At 36.7% G+C, this 14,860-nt stretch overlaps 1 protein-coding gene across 2 annotated transcripts in view; it reads left to right on the top strand.

The window, feature by feature from the left end:
• fam184b (family with sequence similarity 184 member B) overlaps nucleotides 1-14,860 on the top strand; it is a 276,012-nt gene that overhangs the window by 5,381 nt on the left and 255,771 nt on the right. The window contains exon 3 of one of the 2 annotated variants that reach the window (XM_049472161.1): nucleotides 11,653-11,756. The exons of the other annotated variant lie outside the window; for it this stretch is intronic. The gene's annotated coding sequence lies outside the window, so the exon portion shown is untranslated. The remainder of the gene's footprint in view (nucleotides 1-11,652; nucleotides 11,757-14,860) is intronic. 2 annotated transcript variants of the gene reach the window in all.

Below are 14,860 nucleotides of genomic sequence, written 5' to 3' on the forward strand. Positions count from 1 at the left end.
TTAATAGAAAACAATATCAAGACCGTGATTATGTGTCAAAAAAACAAACAAAAAAAAAAACAAAGTATTTGTTGTAGTACTGTTATAATACAAAAAAAAACTCTTTTTATTGTCTGGGAGAAGAATAATTATTTTAAATAAGTTTCATTGTTCAGGTTTACAGAATATAAAACACACACATACACTTTACAGAATAGTTAATTAAAGTTAATTAAATAAATGCAAAAAGAATAATATGTCACTATATAAATGAAAAATAAATAACAAGCACATATCTAAAATACAAGTGTAATACATACATTAGACAGAAGAGATAATTTAGATACTTTATTGATCCCAGAGGTAAATTCTGGACACATTCTAGCACACAGCATCCAACACTGTATTAATCCTTCATGTGATTTTGGCTAATGACAGTATTCCAAGTTTAGAGTACAGGATGAAACAAATCTGATAAAACTCTTGTATTTTTAATAGAGGTGTGTCATATCATATTGTGTGCAATAATAAAATTACATTTCTTGCGAACTATACAATATGGCTTTTCCCTGTCTTTCCTGATTATACCAGTTTTGTTAGATTTTACTGTTTTTAGACAGTGTTATAAATAGTTTTAATGGAATAAATCAGGTACTGTACAGAGTGTGCCATATCGTATCGAACGCAATAATATCGCCAACCTTTTTGAATATCGTAAATGATATTATACCCTGAAATATGGTGCCATATCACCCATCCCTAATTATCACATCAGAGTACTACTTTTTTGTTGTTTTAAGCAAAAGAAAAAAATCACACTGTTCTCATTTCCTATTATATATCTACTAGAGACAGATTATATATATCCAGTATCATTTATTTTACTTTAATCCTGGACATATATATATTTTTTTAGTGTTTTATCATATTTTTTTTTATCATTATCACGAGAATACCATGAAATATCATGATATTATTTTAGGGCCATATCGCCCACCCCTATTGTGCATTTTTGGCTATTATTTCAAACTATACGATATGGTTACTCCTTGATTATGTCAGTTTTGATAGATTTTATTGCTTTTACTGTTTTTAGACAGTGTTATAAATAGTTATAGTGGAATAAATCAGGTACTGTACAGAGTAGGGGTGTGCCATATCGTATCGTAAGCAATAACATCAACAACATTTTTGAATATCGTAAATGATATTATACCCTGAAATATGATGCCATATCACCCATCCCTAATTATCACATCAGAGTGTCATCAGAGTTGTTTTGAGCAAAAGAAAAATTCACACTGTTCTCATTTCCCATTATATACCTATTAGAGACTTATATCTGTCCAGTATCATTTCATTCATTAACTTTAATCCTGGATATATGGAGATACCATAAACTATAGTGATATTATTTAAGGGCCATATTGCCTACCTCTATTGTGAATTTTTTTTGGCTTTTCCCTGACTTTCCTGATTATATCAGTTTTGTTAGTTTTTTTTGCATTTACTGCTTTTAGAAAGTGTTATAAATGGTTCTAATGGAATAACATAATAATAAATCAGATACTGTACAGATCTATTAATATGAAAAGTGGTGATAATAGGTATTAATAGGGGTTAATAGGTTTGTTTGTGCAGCTTGTGTCTGGGTTAAGTGGAGAGTCTGGTCAGTAGACGGGGTGTGTTCTGGGTTTTGGGCGTGCATTACGACTCGCCAGTGTGATGCTAAACTGGACTGATACTGCACTGTGGATGTGTTATGGGTGCAGTATGGTAATGATATTAGACATACAGACACTCAGTCTCTCTCTCTATATGTCTGTCTGTCTCTCTCTCTCTGAGTCCTCTCTGTGTGTGTGTGTCTCTCTCTCTCTGTGTGTGTGTGTGTGTGTAGAATAATGAGCCGGAGTCGTTAATGGCCTGGCTATTGTGTAGAGGCCAGGTAAGACCGGTATGATATGTAAATGAGCTCTCGGCCCATCAGCAGATAAAGAGCGGTAAATATTGGACAGCATTAATGTGTATGAGATCCATTAGTGTTATTATTATTGTTATTATTAGTGATCAGAACGCAGGAGTGTGTCTCCAGCCGGAGTGTGTCTGTGTTTACGTCTTCAGCTCGGTGTGAAGTGTGTGTTTGGGTTCATAATTAAACCCGTGTGTGTGTGTAGGCTGAGACTCTGGGCACCATATGTTTGTCCACTCTTTGACCTGTGTGTGTGTGTGTTAGTGTGTCCATGTGGTCATTTATCACAGCTTTGGGAGGGGATATACAGAGTTGTCATGGTTTTAGTGCTAAGCCTGATTTGTGGAGAGGTTAACTAGCTTGACACGTTTTTTCCAAAGAAGTTATTTAGTTGTTTGTTTGTTTTTCTTATATTTCCTGAGAAAAAAACACTACAAAGGTCAAATACAAAGCTTTTTCTTACTTTCTTTTATTACTTACTGCTCTTAATGATGTTAAAAATGGTTTATACAGGGTTCGTAGGGTCATGAAAAACCTGGAAAAGTAATGGAATTTGAAAATAGCAATTTCCAGGCTTGGATAAGTATTGGAAAAAAAAAATATTCAGAAAGTTTTGGAAAAGTCTTATAAATTTGGTCTAAAAATCCATTTATTAAGTTTCCATTTATTGATGTAGAAAATCTATTTTGAGCTAACAAATAGGTCAGATCAGGGTTAATTCAGTAATTTAGCCTTATACAATGGAGCTCTCAGGATCTGACACACATTTTATTATTAAAAAGTATGTGTCAGAATTATTTAGGCCTAATATAACCAATTTCGATTGTAGTTTTAGTTAATTATTTCTTTTATTGTCCATGTCTTCACTGTACAGTCGAGCAGAACAATGGACAATACATGACGACTGAGTGCAGAGACAATAAGCACAAAAGCGAAAAAATGCAATCAGTACAAAAATACAAATATGTGCAGTGAATGATGTGATCTAATAGCAAAAATGCAAACAAGATAAGTGGAAAGATCCAAGAAGTTCAGGTGTGTGTGAGAGATGCAAATAGTTTTTATTACATTTTCTTTATTGGAGTGATTGTTTTTCAGATTCTACTCCTTAAATTTTAAAAATATCCTCATTACTCCTATTTCATTTAATTTTATTTTCACTTCTCATTGTTCAATAAAACCCCTATCCAGAAAATTCTTTCCATCCAGATAGAGTGAATCTGATTGTTATAGGATGTAGAGAAGTATAAACATGTACCATTCCGACTCTCTATTGATTTATACTGTGATCCATCACACCTGCACAAGCTTTTATCTTTGATGGCTTTACTTTTTCTCCTTACATTACTTTTACTTTTATACTTTAATTAGTTTTAAAACCAGTACTTTCACTAAAAGAGTAAAAAGCTTGAATTGATACTTCAACTTCTACAGAAGTATTTTAAACTCTAGCTTTTATCCTTTTACCTAAAGAGAAATTAATGGAGATACTGTTCACACCTTTGGCATCAAGATGAGAAAATCAGTAAACAGTTAAGTACAGAGGAGTGGATTTAGTTCTTGAAGTAGTGCAGCTCAGTTTTTTATACATACAGTATATAATAAGTGTTTGTGGCACATGTATGACTACATAACATATTTCTCTGTATTATGTAATACATCACCAGTACTATCACCTTTTTCATAGTAGTGTTAATAGCATTATTAATAGGACCAGAGGTAGTTCTGCTCTAGTGTTACTAGCACCAGTACTTGTTCCCTACAGGCAGTACTGGTTTTAGTACTATACTCTTTAGTACTAGCACTAGCAAACAAACCAACTGCACATTACTAGCATACCTAGCATTACTTCAAATACCATGGTTCTATAGATGCTAAGCAACCATGTTAAACATCCACACTGCTGAGAGTGTGTGTAGGGTAGTGTGTGTAGTGTAGTTTGTGTGTGTGTGTGTGTGTGTGTGTGTGTGTGTGTGTGTGTGTGTGACTACACATTCTCTGGGCTTTTTTCATGCCAATTAGGATTAGAACTCAGCATGCAGCTAATGGATGAGGTAGAGAGAGAGACAGACCAATGGCCCGACACTTCAACTCTAAAACCAGCATTTAACCCCCATCTGAGTCGCGCCTGAGTGTGTGTGTGTGTGTGCCGACATTCACCCTTTAGTGACACTATTTCACACTATTTAGTGCTTTATGATGTTTGCAAAAACATTCACCCTTGACATTATGCATTCCACGCGTGCTTGTGTGTTTTTTTTTGTGTGTGTGTGTTTTAACCTCTTCTTGTTAACACACTCAGACACCTACACACTAGGGTCAGAACTTGGCAATACAATGCGTATCACAATACAGGGGCTTCGATTCTATACCTCACAATATTTTGTGATACACTACAATTGTTTAAAGAATAAAAAAAAAAGATTATTATTTTGTCCAATCAGAACACTGGGATCTAAAGACACAGTACAACATTGCAATCCATTGGGCAGGATTTAAACACAACACTAAATAAACCACTTCTGACACCAATTTTTACATCTAAACTAATAATAACAAATCAGTTCTTTTCTTTTAAAAATTAATATAAATTTTTCTACCTCCCTCTGCCCTGCTATACCTTGCTCTGCCTCACTCTCTCACTCTGCCCTGCCATATCTCACTCTATCCTCACTCTACCCATGTTCTACCCTGCTATACCTCACTCTGCCTCACTGTATCTCACTCTGCCTTGCTATATCTCACTCTATCCTCACTCTACCCATGTTCTACCCTGCTATACCTCACTCTGCCTCACTGTATCTCACTCTGCCTTGCTATATCTCACTCTATCCTCACTCTACGATATGTTAATATATTGATGTTTTCTTACACCTCTACTAATGGCAGTATGAGACACAAAGCAAACTGAGGTACTAAAGTATGAATGATGTGTCCTCTGTTCTGCAGTGACAGGTGCAGCCACCAAGTCTGCCGTGTGTGTGTGTGTGTGTGTGTGTGTGTGTGTGTGTGTGTGTGTCAGTTGGTCAGTCTATGTTGCAATGTTTGCTCTGTAAGGGATTAGATGTCGTTACTGGGATTAACCTGCCTCCTCAAATAATCCCTCAGTAGAGAGGAGGAAAATACTGACCCCACACACACACACACACACTCTAACATACACACAAGCGCGCACACACACACATACATACTGTTATGTAGTCCTTGCCATTAAAAAATAAATATTAAAATAAATTGTACAGTTCTTATGTGATTTTCAGTATGGGGTAATGTATACTGTAAATATTTATATATAGAAGCCGTAGAGTGAATCTCAGTAAATAGATATTTGCTTCTGTTATAAACCTGTAAAGAACTCTTTCATGTGTTTTTCAGTGATTTTCATATTTTACACATAACTGAAATATATAGAGGTAATGTTTACACCATGTTTAATATCTAAGATGCTGGTTGGTGTTAGCTGCTTGATATTTTTAATTAAAATTGCAAAGTTATACGTTTTTCATCAGTTTTATACAGGTTTTATTGTGTTGTCTTGAAAAAAAGTGAAAAAGAAACATTAGTTCGTATATTTTATATAAAGCTCTAAATGAGGATGTTTATTACTATTTTGGCAGATTAATAAATAGAAAAACATGAATAAAACTGTCTGTTTTGAAGGACATTAAAACATAGTTTTTTGTTTTACAATATCACCCAACCCCAAGTACAGACTAAAACCACAAAGCACACAGGCACAGTGGCATCTTTTCATCTTTGCATTAAACAGACAGAAATAATATTGTCAGCATGTCAGAGAGTTAGAAAAACTAAATTCTTAACTCTCTGACAACCTAATTTGGCGGAAAAATCATGAACCTGGCAACTTTACAAATACTAATTTAACACACTATAGGTGAGCTATATGGTGAACACATTTTTACACTGCGTATTTATCACAACAATACAAGAAAAATAAAGATAACTGTCAAGAAAAAACGGTAAACGCTTTGAAATTTCATGGTTTTCTGCATCTGATCCTCATTAAAATTAACTTAATTAACCTGTTGATGCACATCTCCAGGTTTTGTCAGAATCTGATCCATTTGTTTTACCCAAAACATTTTGGTACAGCAATATAGCAAATAATCAGGGTTGCCAGGTCCAATAAAATATCCAGCCCAAACTCCGCATAAAACCTGCTCTTTTAGAAATTTAAACTAGCCCAAAATGTACAGCTCTGGAAAAAATAAGAGACCCCTTAAAAATGATGAGTTTCTTTGATTTTACCAAATTGAAAACCTTTGAAATATAATCTAAAGGAAGATGGATGATCATAAGCCATCAAACCAAACTGAACTGCTTGAATTTTTGCACCAGGAGTAAAGGCATAAAGTTATCCAAAAGCAGTGTGTAAAACTGGTGAGGGATACATGCTAAAATGCATTAAAACCAAGGTTATTCCACCTTATACTGATTTCTGATCTCGTAAAACTTTATGAATATGAACTTGTTTTCTTTGCATTATTTGAGGTCTGAAAGCTCTGCATCATTTTTGTTATTTCAGCCATTTCTCATTTTCTCCAAATAAAAATTTGGATTTTGGGAAAAATGTTGTCTGTAGTTTATAGAATAAAACAACAATGAAAAACTAGAGAAACTAATTCAGAAACTGAAGTGATCTCTTTATTCTTTATTTTTTTTCCAGAGCTGTATATGATTCTTTCCAATTCAAGTCTGGGAAAGACAAACAAAATTCGGTTTATTGGGAATTCCTGAAAACAACTCAGAAGCTGAATTAAATCACATAGATTTGACTGTGAAGAGCTTTAAAATATATTTATTACTTGAATATGGAAACTAAGCAGCTATCAGGTCCACAAGTCTGTATTTCTGGGCAGTGAACAAGCATACTTTTAAGAGTTACTGCACACACACACACTCACACACTCTGCTGTTTGTGTTCATGCTCGTGGTGATGGTGGTGCAGATGGATTCCCACATATCCAGGCTGTGTGTGATTGATTAGGTGTGAGAGGAAGTATTATCAGTATTGAACTGTATTGATTGTTCCTACAGCAGATAAGAGGAAGCAGTATCCTCCCATAACCTTCCTACTTCCTCTAATCCCCCCCTACAGTTTACAACACACACACACACACACACAGAGCAGTACCCCCCAACCACTCCACCCCCAGATTTTACAACGCTTATATAGTTACTACCAGGAAGCTAGCACCCAAACCACGCCCCCAACATGTAACACACAAACACACACACTCATACACATATCTTTGTATCTGTATTGTAGTTATACAGTTTTAACCCATAAGAGCCTATAAGACCTGTCTCTGTATATTGATACCATATTCAATCAGTCAATCTTCATTTTTACTCTGGAATACATTGAGTTTAACCCTCATTTTCTTTTTTTTGTAATTCTTTGTTTGTCCAGAGTGCACTTCCAAGAATTGACAGTCATAATGGACAATTTTCTTTTGTTATAAATATATATACACAGGGCAGTATATACACAGTGTAATACCGTGTAAATAAGGTGAATACAGTGAATAAAGAAGAGTTTGGATCAGAGAATTCAAAGAACAGATTTAAACTTGGTGTGTGAATTGTTATTTTTTTTATTCATTATTGTCACCCATTTTTACATTTCACTGCTAGTCAGCTGAGGTGTCTGACATAATTCAGTCACCAGGAGGGTGAAGAATGGCATATGCCTCCTCCAATACATGTGAAGTCAGACTCCGCCTCAAACTGCTGCTGATGCAGCATTGCAGAGTAGCATCACAGTGCTAACGCTCGGAGGAAAGAGCAGCGACTCTGTCCTGATACATCAGCTCACAGACGCCTCATGCTGATCCACATCACCCTAGGAGTGATGAGGGGAAAGAGCGCCATCTACTGAACCCACCCAGAGAGAGCAAGGCCAATTGTGCTCTCTCAGCGCTCTGGTAGCTGATGGCAAGCTGCATGACCGGGATTCAAACCAGCGATCTCCTGATCGTAGTGGCAGGACTTTAGACTGCTGGAACAAAAACTTTACTGCCTCCCAGAAGGCAGGAGGGTACTGTAGATGTCCTCCAGTCTGGATAGCTGTGTGCCCATGATCTTCTCTGCAGTATTTATGATACACTTGAGAGCTCACCTAAGTACCAAATTGAGATGCAGTATGTGATATCATCAGTGATTAACGAACGCTGACCTAGCTGTACATTGTACTACAGAGAGAGTAATTACTGCTGTTAAATTGAATGAAGTGTAGTGTAATATAAATAAAAATCACTGTTTTCACTAAGGGACAGTGTTTGAATAGCGTTTTTTAAGGATCTGCCATGAATTATGCATTTTGACTATGATCACATGCACCACGTTAATATTGCATGCATCATCTTCAAATATCGTGATCTTGAACCTCTCGCTTAGCCCTATCAACGACTATGTTTTCTAAATTTCCACTCAGAATGCTGTGGAGGAAGTTAAAGAGGCACTAAACCCTAAAACATTTTTTTTCATTAATAGCGGAAGTGTGGTCCTTTCGAAACATACCAGACATGCTTAACATTTTTATAAACATTTCCTTACCTTAAAAATGCCTTCATTGCGGTCATTTCCGCCTCTGTAATGCCCTCACAGGATCAACTGTGCTATAGTCATGGACGATGTTTCTGTGTACTTTTGGTATGGGACCAAATCAGTCAATCAAGAATACTGCCCCCTGTGATGTCCATCCATCTGGGTCTCACCCCTAGCAGAGACGCTGCTCAGCCCAATCAGCTGCCCTGCCCCTAAACCCATACATCACCCAGTGCTGCTCCCAAACTACTCCTGTTTTCTTTAGCATTTGTTTTAGCATATTTGAGCAGAGGATGGAGTCAGCTAAAATCAGGGGGTAAAGTTACCCTTTAAGACTACAGTGCCCTCCATAATTATTGGCACCCCTGGTTAAGATGTGTTCTTTAGCTTCTCATAAATTGAGTTTTGTTCAAAATAATATAGGACCACGATGGGAAAAAAAGTAAAGTCCAACCTTTAACTCAAGTAAATTTTAAGGGGGAAATAAAATCCCTGACTAAGAAATAATTATTCTTCATAAAATCACCTGTTCCACAATTATTGGCACCCCTAACAATTCTTAGGAAATAAATTTAATAAAAGTATTTCTGTCACTTCTACAGTAGTTTACGAAGTTGATCAGAGTATGTAGGAACATTTAATTAGTAATTCACAACTTCCTGTTTCCCTGGGGTATAAATATGACGTGACACAGAGGCCATTTATCTTCAACATGGGAAAGACAAAGGAACATACCATTCAAGTGAGGCAGATGTGTGTTGACCTTCACAAGTCAGGCAATGGCTACAAGAAAATCGCTACTCGCCTACACCTGTCCATATCTACTGTCAGAGGAATTATTAAGAAGTTTAAAACAACTGGAACAGCGGTAAACAAGCCTGGACGAGGACGCAAGTTTATTTTGCCACCACGCACAGTGAGGAGGATGATAAGAGAAATAAAAAGTTCTCCAAAGCTCACTGTTACAGAATTGCAACAAATGGTAGCTTCTTGGGGTCACAAAGTCTCCAAAACAACCATCAGGCGCTATCTACATGCCAACAAGCTGTTTGGGAGGCATGCACGGAAGAAACCATTTCTCACTCACAATCATAAACGCAAACGTTTGGAGTTTGCTAAGCGGTACTGGGACTTCAACTGGGACCGTGTGCTTTGGTCAGATGAAACAAAGTTAGAGCTTTTTGGCAACAAATGCTCTAAGTGGGTCTGGCGTAACACAACAGCTGAGTATGCAGAAAAGCACCTCATGCCCACTGTGAAATACGGATCAGTGATGCTGTGGGCCTGTTTCTCTTCTAAAGGCCCTGGGAACCTTGTTAGGGTGCATGGCATCATGAATGCTCTAAAATACCAGGACATTTTAAAACAAAATCTGGTGGCTTCTGCCCGAAAGCTGAAGATGGGTCGTCACTGGGTCTTTCAGCAAGATAATGACCCTAAACATGTGGCCAAATCTACACAGAAATGGTTCACCGCACACAGAATCAAGCTCCTCCCATGGCCATCTCAGTCCTGTAGAAAAATAATCTTAGCTTTTGTGTTGCATGTTCGTTGATCCAAGGAAATTCAGTCGACACGGAGATTGAGAGTGAACAAGTATGATTTATTTCAGATATCTGGGAAGAACAAATACAGGCAAAGCATCCTAGCCTAAGCTAGTACGTCGCCCCCAAGTTCTTCTGAACCTCGTGCTTCTCTGACTCCAATTATATACCCTTCTCTGACGTATCTACGTTGCTAGGTGGTTACTAGGCAGGAATGAGTGATACTTCTCGTTCTATGCTTATTCTTCCAAATATGGTATCGTTATGCATTACTCTTTAGTTTAATTAGACCTTCTCGGAACCCGTGAAATGTATTCATTGACCTTTGTCCAGTAAGCCTTCTGGGGAATCATGGGTTGCTAAAAACACTGCTCGGGAAGTTTCACTTCCCCTCAGTAGCGGGCCTTTGGTTAAACACGGTTCTATTATTGATTATCAATTTTCCCCTGCTCGGTAACCGGGGAAGATTCACTTCCCCTTTGTGACAGGCCTTGGGTTAATTAAAATTCACATTCTCTCTTGATCATGCTTTTTACATTTCCAGTAGCCAAGTTCGTACTCTCTGTTAATAATGGTTTTGCTACATCTACCGTAAAATTAGTTAGTTAGTATATCTTAAACAAAGCTTGAAGCTGTATGTATAACTTTTGCAGAGCAATCTTTTAATGTAAGGTTACAAAATGTACTTTATTCATTGTGGTTTCAATCTAGCTGTCCCCTGCTTGACCATAGGAGAAAAAGAGGAACCCTGTAGTCTGCTAACCTTTGTAACCTCAAGACGTCTACCATTAAAAAGAGGAAGTATGCTTTCTGCAGGTGACCCGGTCCAGGGTCTCTTGGGTCAGTGCTGCTGAATTGAGAGATTCATTTAAGCAAGTATATAATGTGTCTACGTGCGGATTATTGACTAACTCTTAATTCAGTGATTAATGATTACTGGAATATAGATGATAGCTTACATGGATATATTTGTGTAATATGTGCTTTAATTATAGGTTAAGGCTTTGGCTAGCATGATTATTTTAAGCTAAGCTTGTTATCTTAAGGCCAATCTACCACAGTCCCCAGACCTCAACCCCATTGAAAACCTGTGGGGTGAGCTGAAGAGGAGAGTGCAGAGGAGAGGACCCAGGTCGTTGGATGATTTAGAGGGAATGTGCAAAGAGGAATGGTCAAAGATCCCTCTTTCTGTATTCTCCCATCTTGTGAAACATTACAGGAGAAGATTAGGTGCTGTTTTGTTGGCAAAAGGGGGTTGTACAAAGTATTAACATCAGGGGTGCTAATAATTGTGGCACACATGATTTGATGTTAAATAATTATTTCTTAATGTGGGATTTTTTTCCTACTGAATAAATTCACTTGAGTTAAAGGTTGTATTTTACTCTTTTTTTCCATCGTGGTCCTATATTATTTTGAACAAAACTCAATTTATGAGAAGCTAAAGAACACATCTTAACCAGGGGTGCCAATAATTATGGCGGGCACTGTAGGTGTCCTGACCCATGATGAATTATTCCTTTGCTGTATTGATAATCATATCAGATATCAGGTCTGTGGTGTTAATGTGTCTGTTCTGGGTTTATGTAGGTTTTTAGAAGTGAACACCAGCAGATGAGTAGACTCTGTGTCTGAAAGAATAGACCACAAAAATCTCCAGCCAATACCCTGCGTTCATCCACCCAGTGCATGAGGTAGGATTTTATCTTTATATTATTTTTATATTATTGAGACGCTGATGCAGGGTTGGTATATATCTTTTTAAAAAATGTCTTAAAAAATTCAATTTTGTTTAGCTCAAAACAAAGCCTTAATTTGTGTTAAATCCATCTCCCAAAGGTCTTAAAAAAAGCCAAAACATGAAATACAGTTCTGCTTTTATTTTACAATTTACACATGCAAGTTAGCTAAGCCACTAGAAGTGATCACATGGTCATGAGAATTTGCAGCAAAGGCATGGAAACGACATGAAAAAAGTAAGGTAAATGTATTGGTTAAAAAGTGTATGAACCCTGTTTAAATCACTTAACACTGTACACACAGACATAAAACAAAACAAAAAATAAATCACACAGCTTGGCTTCAGTCCTGCTCTCGGGTCACGCCCACAGGCAGTTTCATAAGTTAATATTTACTCTGCTTTAACACACCTGATCCAACACATCCGGGATCAGCAGGGCCTTTGTTGGAGTCTATAATATGTAATAGAGCAGGAGGAGCAGAAGGACTTAAAAACATAAAGGGCATTATTAAAAAAATCACAACAAAGCCAGGACCATTATTTCATTTATTAATAGCATTGTCATATATAAAGCAAACATTCCAGTGTTTGTTCAAAATATGACAAAAAAAAACAGCAAGAACACATTATTTACACTTGAAATATTACATAAGTACTTAAATTATTCACAATAATTAATAAAAAATATAATCATATAAAATATATTTATTACTCTGTAGGCTACAGTAGCTACAGATCAATAATAAATGTCCTGAGGAGGTCTTTAAACAGACCTATTTTATTGATCTAGACGCTTTTCAGGCATCAGTTGGAAAGACAGAGAGAAACAAAAAAAGTGATGGGTAGTTTGGGTGATTCTCCTCTGTGGGACGTAGCTGTATGTTTGTACAAAAAAGGCGTTCAATTTGTTGCTGTTTGAGTCAAAATGACCCAAAAAGCACAACAAAGACTCATCAATGAGAAAAAGAAACAACCCCAAGATTTAATGGCATTGTTGGTACAGGCTAACATCTGTGTTCATAAATCTACAGTCCATAAAACCTTGAACAAGCATTCTTGACGTTATAATGATGCAGTTTCATGTATAAAAGAAAATGTTCAGTCTGAATAATCTGCTGTATTTCACTATTTTAATACCCTGCTGTAGTTATTGTGCTAACAATGAAATCCAGCATCAAAAATAAGTAATAATTGTTTCGTTTTTTTTTTTTCTCCATGTATTTTGCACAGTGTTTTAAATAATAGAATAATAGATAATGGCGTCTGGACTATATTTATTATAATTTTGTATTTTTTAATTTCGTAAATTTCACTACAGCTGAACAGCCAATCAAAACAGATATTAAATACTAAAAACTCTACACTGACTTGCTAAATGTCACTGCAAGGACATAGAATTACTAATATTGTGTCTCGTGACATGTTTATTGCAGTATATTTTAAATATTTGGGTTGATGAAATAGTGTTTTTTGGAATAGTGTTTGACTCATGGGTAATAGATGCTATTATATAGCAATGAAAACACAGAATCCCGCATCCTGCAGTTCTTCTGCACGTCTTCCAGAGATCACAACGTCTCCTACATCCTGTTGGAGCCGTCAAGCCTGGTCCATAATTATGGTTTTGTCAGTAACTTCAGCCCGGTCCATAACTTTAGCTTGGTCCGTAACTTTTCTGAAGAAATGGTCTCCGCCTGTTGATATCTCTTCCATTATTCAGTTCACTAGATGTTCATGGAAGCTCTGGCTTTACAGTCATGCTTGCATTCTTCTGTTTCCTCTTTAATCCATTCCTACAGTGAGCCGAGTCCTGCTCTGACTCCATCTTTTCATCTACAATAGAACAGAGGAGCAGATTAACACAAGGCTAAAGTGTATTTTGTTTTATGTGCTGCTCTGATAAATTAAATGAAACACGGCATTCAGCATCACTTATAATGCTTTATAATACTTCACTAATGGTCTGTTTTCCAGCTGAAAGATTACTTTACTTACAGCTTTTAAACCGAACTAATGCAATGTTAGCTAGTTTAATCTACCTTTATTTATTCTCTCATCTTTCTGTTAACCTCCTGGATTCCTTGTTAAGTTGGCTTGGAAAACCCAAGGAAAACAGGAAAACAGTAATCAGCCTTTTAATCAGGCATTTAAACAGCTTTTAAAAGGTAAATAAGAGTGTTTGTTTTTTCTGGAATTAAAAGTGTTGATTCAGCTGTAACTGGAAATATCTGCGCAAAACTGTGCTGTACTGAGGTGCACAGCTTTCAACACGTGTGTTTACAAGCACGTGCCTAACCATGTGGATGAAGGCCTTCCCCCTCCTAACGCAGGCAACAGCAGCCTGTCACTCTGTGCCTGACACAGACACAGAGACAGCGCTGTGTATCTACGTCTTGTCTCAAGAATCAAAACATTGCAACATGACGTGTTTAATTGAATTGCCTTAAGTGACATCACACGTCCTGCAATGAGAATATTGCACATGCACACATCGCAATAATGATGCATAAACAATATATCATGGAACCCTACAACAGTCACTTTTAGGCTTGGACATTTCCCCATAGGAATCTATTCAAAAGCAGACAGAGGGGGAGAAAGGCAGCAGATAACACCTTAACAACCACTTGATAAACCATGGCAACAGCACAGCACCCACTTAGCAACAACCTGGGATTCCATAGCAACCATGTATCCAAATGTTTTTGGACACTACTCTATTACCCAAACTTTAGCTAAAAGATTTTTGACTTTTGCATTTAGCCCAAAGTTAGCAGCATAGAAACAACTCTTCACAGTTTTTAGACAGAAACAGCTCAGCAACCATCTAAATTTTCAATGTTTTAAGCATGCTTTTCCAAGCCAATTTATGGACAATTTTCCCTTTCTAGTTTAAAATTAAGTCTTGTACAGAGTTGTGTATTTATGTTAAATCGTCAAATGGTGTTAAAGCTATAGCATCTGCATTACATTTACAGCGGTATATCTAGTATGACTAGTATATAAATTATAGCGTGTGTGTGTGTGTGTGTAACACGTACCCTGGGTGTCTGGTTG

Source organism: Astyanax mexicanus, chromosome 25 (genome assembly GCF_023375975.1).
Source record: "Astyanax mexicanus isolate ESR-SI-001 chromosome 25, AstMex3_surface, whole genome shotgun sequence".
NCBI classification, from domain to species: domain Eukaryota; kingdom Metazoa; phylum Chordata; class Actinopteri; order Characiformes; family Acestrorhamphidae; genus Astyanax; species Astyanax mexicanus.